Here is a 9,557-nt window from a genome sequence, read left to right on the forward strand (position 1 = left end):
TAGCCCCATTCCTTGATATGCATAGGACACAAGAGTCCTATGGAAGAAATTCTGAATTCAACCCAGAACTGAGATATATGATCTTTTGAGATGAACTGCGGAACCCTAAAAAATATATAAAATAAAAAATAGGCTAGACTGTCAGAAGAGACAATGGGACCACTAAGGGAAAACTGCCATAAATGAAGGAGTCTGGCAGGGTATTTTTCTTAACCTGGGCTACCATAACAAAACACTGTAGTCTAGGTGGTTTAAATAACAGAAATTGTTTTCTTCACAATCCTGGAGACAGGAATTCTCAGATCAGTGTGCTAGCATGTTTGGATTTTAGTGTGGGCTCTCTTCCTGGTTTACAGAGGCAAGTGTCCTCACAGGGCTGAGAGAGGGACAGAAAGAGAGACAGAGAACCTTCTTCTTTCTTATAAAGCCAGAGTCCTATGGCATTGGGGCCTCACCCTAATACCTCATTTAACCTTATCTTCAAAAGACCATATCCCCAGATACAGTCACTTTGAGGATTAGGGATTCAATATATGAATAGGGTGGGGGAGGGGACATTCAATATTAGCAGTGGGCTATACAGAGCAGCATTATGTGAATATTATGGTTGCCTGATTATTACCCACCCCAGTATGATTGTCTTCCCACCCTTCACACTCAAGTACTCTTTTGCTCTGAGAAAGAAAAACCTGAAGTATAACACAGAGAACTGTGTCACTAGGGCTCATGAGAAGAAAAGTGTTTCCCAGCTGCTTATGGAGATGAAAAAATACAGGAGACTGGCATTCTAGGAAGAGTTGTTGGGAGAGAAGAGGTCGGCAGCAACACAGGCTCAGTCCACGGGCAATGTGTAGACTGTCAACTAGAGGAAGCTGGCACACAACATGGAAAGCAGTAGGACAAAGAAAGAGAGCTGATAACACTTGGAAAGGCGAGTGCAGCACAAGAGTCCTATGGAAGAAATTCTGAATTCAACCCAGAACTGAGATATATGGCTACAGACATTGTAGTCAAAGAGGCGAAAAGTCAAAAAGACAAGAGCAGCAATGCCACCCAGAAGAGCTGCATCTCTGATGGCATCTGAGAGCTTCCAGTCCCCTCTTTGATTTCCTAAAGCCTTCTCACTCCCTTTCCTAGAGAGAATCCTTTGAGAACAGCCTCTTAGGAAAAAGACTAGGCTTTCTTCTAATCATGGATTATGGCTATAAATGTCACAGATATATTCACCAGCTGGGCAGGCCACAGGACATTTGTGCCACCTGAATTTTCCTATCATCCTACCAAGCATACATTCATGGAATCCTATTATTCCAAGCTGCCTGAGAACCTAACACTTTGATAACAATAGTAGTAGCTCTTGCTGTAATCTGAATTACAAGTAAAGTAGAGCAGCTAAAATAGATATTGTGATTGTAGTTTATGAGAATGAAAATGACTTTGCAGGAATCTGAGTTTGATGAGATCCTATATATGGCTGCCAAAAACCTCTACATTGTCAAATGTCAAGAACACTTCAGTACTTAACATTACTTGGCTTTTCTAGTATCTGCTATTGTCAACAATTTCTTTATTGCTGACATCTTCTCCTAGACTTCCTTTTTCCTCTGAACCTCTCTGGCCACTTTTGATACACCATGGACAAGTATGGTACAGATGAAAAGGAGGAGGAAAAGAAAACTCTTTTGAGTATGTGCCTGTGGCACAGGAAGGATTTGCCTTAAGGAGAATTTAGAAACACTCGGCTTCCCCAATTGCAAACACAGTTAATTGAGGGTTAAATTTGCTAGGGGGTACACTTACTCCTGAACTTTAGTCACAATTCCACCAGGAGACAAAAGAAACTCTAGAATCTACTCCTTTGCCATTTTTCTCCTTTGCTGTGCCTGTTGCATGGTTTATTCACAGGTTTCATAATAAGCTGAAATGAAAGCGAGCTTGAACTGGTCCAACTGGTCATTCTTGCTGACCTGGAACCCAGACTATCCTTCTAGGTGCTGGCTTAGCTTACCACTCCTCTTCAATCTTTTCAGTAGCCTCCTTTTCCTTGTCCCACCCCTGAACTCTGGCTGTCACACAGCATGCCTGCCCAATTCTTTACTGTGTACTATCCAAGCAGCCTTAACAATCACCCCAGTTTTAACATGATAAATATTGATGATTAACATCAACATTTCCCTATTTTGTATCTATCTATAGCCCAGACACCTCAGCTCCAGACTCATGCACTACTTATTAGCACAGGTCCATAAAACCCTCAAACTGCCCATCTCCAAACGTATATATTATATAAGATATATTATCTCCTTCCACAATCCAGTCCTCCTCTTGTATTCTTTTTCTTGGTCAACTGTACCTCCATTAATTTAGCTAACAAGCCAGAAAGCTATCATCAGAGTTGGCTCTGAGTTTCTTTAAATGCATATTTGAAAGCATAACAAGGACAGCAATGAGTCACGTTGGCTCTTTTGAAAGACCAATTTTATTGGACATGAAGGTGTGGTATGTTTATTGTCCTCATAGGACTTCTGAATATGTCTAAATCAGCTTTTTCTTCTTTGCCCACACCACAATGACCTTGTTTCTTAATTGCAGTGTCTTTTGCATAAACCACTACAATAATTTCTCATCTAATCGCCTTTATTTATATTCTTCTAACTGCTGCCAAAGTGATCTTGTTTGTTTTAAGCATATGTAACTACCTCTTTCTTTTTATGGAATACACATTTATTGTTGACATTTCAGAAAAATCCTTACTAGAACAGATAATTATTTTTAGCATTGCCTTATATATACTACCAGCCATTTTCTATGAATAAACATACATCACTGTTTTTTTGTTTTATTTGTTTTGGTATGGGGGATTGAACTGAGGGGTGCTCAACCACTGAGCCACATCCCCAGTCCTATTTTGTATTTTATTTAGAGACAGGGTCTCACTGAGTTGCTTAGTGCCTCATGATTGCTGAGGCAGACTTTGAACTCGAGATCCTCCTGCCTCAGGCTCCTGAGCTGCTGGGGTTACAGGTGTGCTCCACTAAGACTGGCAAGGCATACATCTTTAAATGAAAAGGATTATATCATGTGTACTCATATGCCCTAATTTTAAAAAATCAGTCTTGTAAACAATTTTTCTATGTCATTGTCTCCTTGTTATGATTATTTGTAATGAAAACATAGTATATTATTAGATGAAAATAACATTTCTATAATCCCATATTATTGGGACCTTCAGGTTTCTTTCTATATTTCCTAATATTAAAAAATACACTTGGAGCTGGGGTTGTGGCTCAGTGGTAGAGCGCTTGCTTAGCATGTGTGAGACACTGGATTCAATTCTCAGCATCACATATAAATAAATGAACAAAATAAAAGTCCATCAACGTCTAAAGAAAATACACTGTACCTCAGCAAAAGGGAGGCACTAAGCAACTCAGTGAGAAGCTGTCTCTAAAAAAAAAAAAATACAAAAAAATAGGGCTGGAGATGTGACTCAGATGCTGAGTGCCCCTGAGTTCAATCCTGGGACCCCCCCCCACAAAAAAATACACTGTAGCCGGGAGCAGTGGTGCATGCCTGTAATTCCAGCAGCTTAGGAGGGTTATGCAGGAGGATCATAAGTTCAAAGCCAGCCTTAGCAAAAGCGAGGTGGTAGGCACCTCAGTGAGTCCCTGTTTCCAAATAAAATACAAAATACGGCTGGGGATGTGGCTCAGTCGCAAAGTGCCCCTGAATCCAATCCCCAGGACCAAAAAGAACACTGCAATAAACATCTTTGTACATATATCTTAACATATTTTTCTCCTAGGATTGGAATTTCCAGGTCAAGGAGGCTGCATATTTTTAAGACTTTGAACCTCTTGCCAAATATTCTCCCAAAAAGGTTTTATCTGATTATTAAACTTTCAATATTAGAGTGATCATTTTAATGTACAAATCTTTGCTACTCAGAGATCTGGAATAAGTTACAAGTTAAATTCAGAAAATCAGAAGAGGCTCAGGAACAAAGCTGCCAGATGGGTGCAGTGATGCCCCCTATAATCCCAGTAACTAGGGAGGCTAAAGCAGGAGGATTGCAAATTCAAGGCCAGCCTCAGTGATTTAGCAAGACCCGTTGCACAATAAAAAATATAAAAGGGCTGGGGATGTAGCTCAGTGATAAATTACCTCTGGGTTCAATCCCCGGTACAAAAAATGAAAGAATGTCTCCAAGCAAAGTTATAACCCATTAGAATCTTCTGGATGAACTGTGAAAAGATCCAAAAATGCATGTGTTTTCTTCAATTATTAAAGCAAATGCCAAGCAAGGCTAAACGACATATTTTTACCTATGACTAAGTATTTAATAGCCTTTAATTATTAAGGGTAATTAAAATTTTATATTCACACACACACACAAAAGTGCAGTACTGCCAATTATTGAAAATTCTACCTTCCACAGAAAGTTTGGCAAGATGCAAATTTCCTGCTGCACATGTGAAAACATAGGTTGCTGGAGTTTCCATAATTTCCAATATGAATTTTTTTCTGTAGTAATCCAATGTATTTTGAGTTTCAACTGCAGCCCTCTTATGTCACACGTCAAATAATTTTGTTTTTCTATCTTTTGGTCATTTTATTCCTGCATAAATACTACAATATTACTGTTTAGAGTTGTTATTTTGTTCTTCTCTCATTTTTAAATTTTTTTTTATTTTTTTAATTTATTTTTTTAAAGAGAGAGAGAGAGAATTTTTTTTTAATATTTATTTTTTAGTTTTCGGCGGGCACAACATCTTTGTTTGTATGTGGTGCTGAGGATCGAACCCGGGCTGCACGCATGCCAGGTGAGCGCGCTACCGCTTGAGCCACATCCCCAGCCCTCTCTCATTTTTTTATTATCATTAAATTTTTTTCCCCATCAGAAGCAGAATTGATGAGATAGGCATATCTTGGGATCTTTTGGTCCAATTAAGTAAGAACCAATGGTCTTGATGCTTCAGAATCTCCCTTTCCTGGTTTAGGTTGGTTGACTAGATTTATGATGTTGGTTAACCAGTAAAGAAGCATAGTAAATAACTGCTTGTAAGATGATCAGATGGTTGGAGGGAAAAATGAGCTGAAAGGGGTCATCCTGAATGATGACAGGGTGACTCAAAGACTCACCTCTTCTACTTCCAATTCTCAGTTTTAAAACACCAGTCTTAGGTAACAGAAGAATATATTCAGGACTCTGTTAAGCATCAGCAGGGTTAAGAAATCTGAGCTAATTATGAGTATAATCTAAACATAAACAAGGCTGTGTTGAGAACTGCATTAATACTATTCTGTACTGGGCCCAAGCTACTCAGCCAGGGGCCAGAAGACCCACAATGTTCCTGATTTGAATATGAAAGACTAGCAGGAAAGAGAAGCCAGATCTTCCTACATGAGTTACTACCCAAGGAAACTGAGACATCTGTAAAATTGGTTCCTGTGATAAATTCAAAGCTTCTTATTTTTCCATTTACCCCTGGGAAGTCATGCTTTCAAAATGTACAAGATTTACCTTGACAAGCAACCTATAAGAGGACATGGAGGTCTGATTTCTACCAGCCCAGCTTGCATTTCTACAAGGATTCTGTAATGTTATCACCCTGAGAAAGAACTAGACCACTGCATGTTAGTACATTTCCATTTCCTTATGTAGAAAGAGGAGAAGAGAAAATTGGTTAAATTAGTCCTATTTGATTCTGCTCACATTTCTACTGCCAAGAGCAGCATGGTTACTCACCAACAGACACTAGAAACACCCACACGCTTGCAGACATGTACAGTCAGGCATTTGTTAGGTTTAATAAGCTTGCAATTTTCACTCATGTAGGACTCTGATTAAAATATTCACTAGCACCAGAACTGGACTCACCTCAATGGCAGAATTTTATAATCTAGAGATGAACTAAAGTATACAACAAGATGTATATAGGTCATATGTGAATATTATGGTTTTATTTGCTTGTTTGTACAAAGAACTGAGCTATATCCCAGGCCTTTTATTTTTCATTTTGAGACAGGGTCTTACTCAGTTGCTTAGGTCCTCACTGAGGTTAGCTTAGAACTTGCAATCCTCCTACCTCAGCCTCCTGAGTTGATATTACAGGTGTGTGCCATCATGTTCAACCTGTGTAAGAGACTTGAGCATCTTTGCATTTTGGTATCCGTGGGTATCCTGGAACAAATCCCCTGCAATGCCTAAGGATAACGTATGTTTGATCTAAGTATGCTGATTCCTTTACCCTAAGTCAAGCAGTATAGTTGTCCCAACACAATGTCTCCACGGCTGTTGCAGCTCAATAATCCTGAGCCTTTGTGACTTTATCATCGTCCCTGCTGACCTTGCTTCTGATCCTCCTTTGCCCTGGCCCCACAGTGCTGCTGCATGAGCTCCACTACTGAGGGATCCTGTCCCACTGTTGACACTCCTTTGTTCAGTTCTTGAACTTCCTGCTTCCTTTTGCAGCTGGCACTTCATGCTAAAGACCTGGTGGCTGCCTATGTTTATCTGCAACATTTTTCCTTGCTAATGCTCTTATAGTTCTTCTGATTACACAAAGGGAGAAGGGAATGAAAATTTCCCAGGTTCAGGACATTGGCTAGATTTGTCACCTATACTAATGCAATTCCGTTCATGCTTTCTGTGCTTTGAAAGAACCACATGCTTCAGCATAAGTAGCCACTAGGTGGCAGGGGTGTTTCACTACCAGCTCATTTTCTTTTCCTGAGTTGTGATTTCAATTACTGCAAAAATATAATTCCATTCAAAATGAATGAGTTGCTTTTTAAAAAAATCAACGTATTTATCAATATGCAGTTCAGAAAGAACCAATAAATTTCAGACATTTTCTTTAAAACTCACTGTAATGTCACTAATTACAACTTGAGCTCTCACAGAGGTTATATTACTGAAGTTTTTACAGCCATTGGCTTAAAAGGGCATGGGAAAAGTAAATACCAGGACTTGTTTAGGGCACGGCCAAAGCTGATTGTTTTACCCTCTAGTTGTTAACAACCCACAGGACAAAGGTCTTTTGGGTTAAAGGTTCATGGGCTCTTAGGCTATCATATCATTAATAGGATTGTGGACACATCTCTCATTTCTCAATGAGGTCCCAAAAGGGTTGGGGGGATGGGGCAGGGAGATGGAATTTCAGTAGCTTATTGAAAGAGAAGCAGGTGTAGTGGCATCCCTTCTTCCAATTACATCCCCACAGGAATCCAGCCTGCCAAGTGGGCTCCTCTAACAAAATGGACTGAAAAGTACAAAGAAAGGAGGAGAGGTAGAGGAAAGGCCAAGAGTGCTAATAAAACCCTTACCATATACTGTGGAGGACCAAGAGATGCTGTCTGAGGTCGACAGAACAAGTTGTTTAACCTATCACTTACACATATAAATTTAAAGTAGAGGAACAACCTGTATTGGGATTTAACTATAATGGCAGAAGAAGGAAGGGGGAGATAGAAAGCAGCAAAGTTAGTAGGCTAAACCTTAAGTATATAACAGAGTCCATAGAGAATAACTAAAATTGAAAGAACCAGAAATAGTACCTCAAGTATGTTATTTGAAGACAGGGAGGTGATCACCAAATGAACTAAAAGCAAAAGGCTAACTGTCCTTGTTTCTGGAGAAGGAGGATGGATCTGGGCAAGGAAATGGCTGTACAATGTGAGGACTTCTTTTTCTTCCTCCTCCTCCTCCTCCTCCTCCTCCTCCTCCTCCTCCTTCTCCTTTGTTTTAAGAATTTAACCTTTATTTTTTTTTGTTTTATGTGGTGCTGAGGATCAAACCAGGGCCTCACCCATGCTAGGCAAGCACTATACCACTGAGCTACAACTTCAGCTCCACACTGTGACTTTTTAAACCATGTGTTTTTTTTTTTTTTTTTAAATCTTAAGAAAGGGCTGGGCTGGGTGTATAGCTCAACACAGAGCACAACATGTCTGAGGCCTTGGCTTCAATCCCCAGCAGCAACACACACACCAAAAAAAGGCAATAATAGAATAGATAGATATCAGTGTAAAATTGATGTCTAGGTCCTTGGGAATAGCTTTCACTGAGTTTTTCATTTGTGTCAATACAAACTATGATATTTAAACATTTGTTTCCTTGGGGGTCACTTCACCTTTATGTAACCACTACTGTGAGTTAGAAAGAAATTAGAGGTTTCCATTTCCACACCTGTGTTATGAAATTTGTCAAAACCCAGCATTTTTCTTTAACTAAAGATCCATTTTAGTCAATATTTTCACAACAGATCGTTTTGGTCTTTCTGATTTAAACTAAAATACTACTGTGCTTTGCAATAAACCCTAAAGAGCAAATATGTCCATTTATAATGCCTTTGTGGTATTTTGGCCCAAGTTCTTTAGCATGCAACAACCTGAGCACTCTAGACCAGCAAATCTTCGAGGTGTGATCCTCAAACTTCCCGTTTTTATCTTCTTTTCAACCCCCCCCTTCAATCCATTAGCAATGACCAGCTAATCCTTCAAAATACACCAGCATTTGACAATTTTCATCACACCCAACCCTAATATTCTAGTTTAAGCCATTATCATTTCTCATTTGGACCACTGAAATAGCCTAACAACTGTTTAAAACCCAGTCTCAAGCCATTCTTTAGGCAGGAGCCAGAGTGATCCTTTTTAATTGTAAAGCATTATGATAATTTGTAAAACATTGGCCTATCTGAGGTACTCACTTCATTTCATCTTCTACCTTCCCAGACTTATTGACCTCTTGGCTTATTACTAGACTTTGTAGAGCATGTTGCTTCCCTTGGCCTGGAGTATTCTTCTCCCAGATATGTAAATGGTTCACTCTCTCATTTCTTTCAGGCTTAACTTTGTCAACTTATCAAAAAGGTTTTTGCTGACCTCCTGTCAGAAAACTGGCATTCTTGTCCTTCTCTTCAGCACTCTACCTCCATCATGACCTTGCTTAGTTTTCCTCCTTAAAACTTTATCACAGAAACATACATGTTTACTGTACTGTCTTTTTCATTAGAATATAAGCTCTAGGAGTTCAGACACTTAGTGACTTCTTTTTTTCATTGCTTATCCCCTGTGCCTAAAACATAATAGATCTTCAACAAATTTTGTTGATTAAATGACAGTCCCAAAGTAATACTAATGGTGGATACTGTGCCTTAATGCAACATTTCCCCAAGTTTGAGACTTGTTTGTAGGACATGATTTTAGATAGTATAAAGATATGCATTAACTAACACTGAATCAGGTCAAGAGAATATTTTCAATGTTTTAACCCCTCAGTATGTCAAAAAGTTCTCTCATTTAATGCTAGCTTGATGATTTATCTTTTTTGGGGGGCATGGTAATGGGGACTGAACCCAGGGGTACTCTATCAATGAGCTACATCCCGGCCCTTTTTAAAAATGTCTTACTTTGATAGAGTTTCACTTTATTTCCCAGATGGCCTCAAACTTACAATCCTCCTGCCTCATTCTTCCAAGTAGCTGTGATTACAGGTGTGTGTGACTATTCGGAGCTTAATAATTTATCTTTAAAAAATAGAGAATAGGTTT

This window comes from Urocitellus parryii, chromosome 16 (genome assembly GCF_045843805.1).
Source record: "Urocitellus parryii isolate mUroPar1 chromosome 16, mUroPar1.hap1, whole genome shotgun sequence".
Lineage (NCBI taxonomy): Eukaryota > Metazoa > Chordata > Mammalia > Rodentia > Sciuridae > Urocitellus > Urocitellus parryii.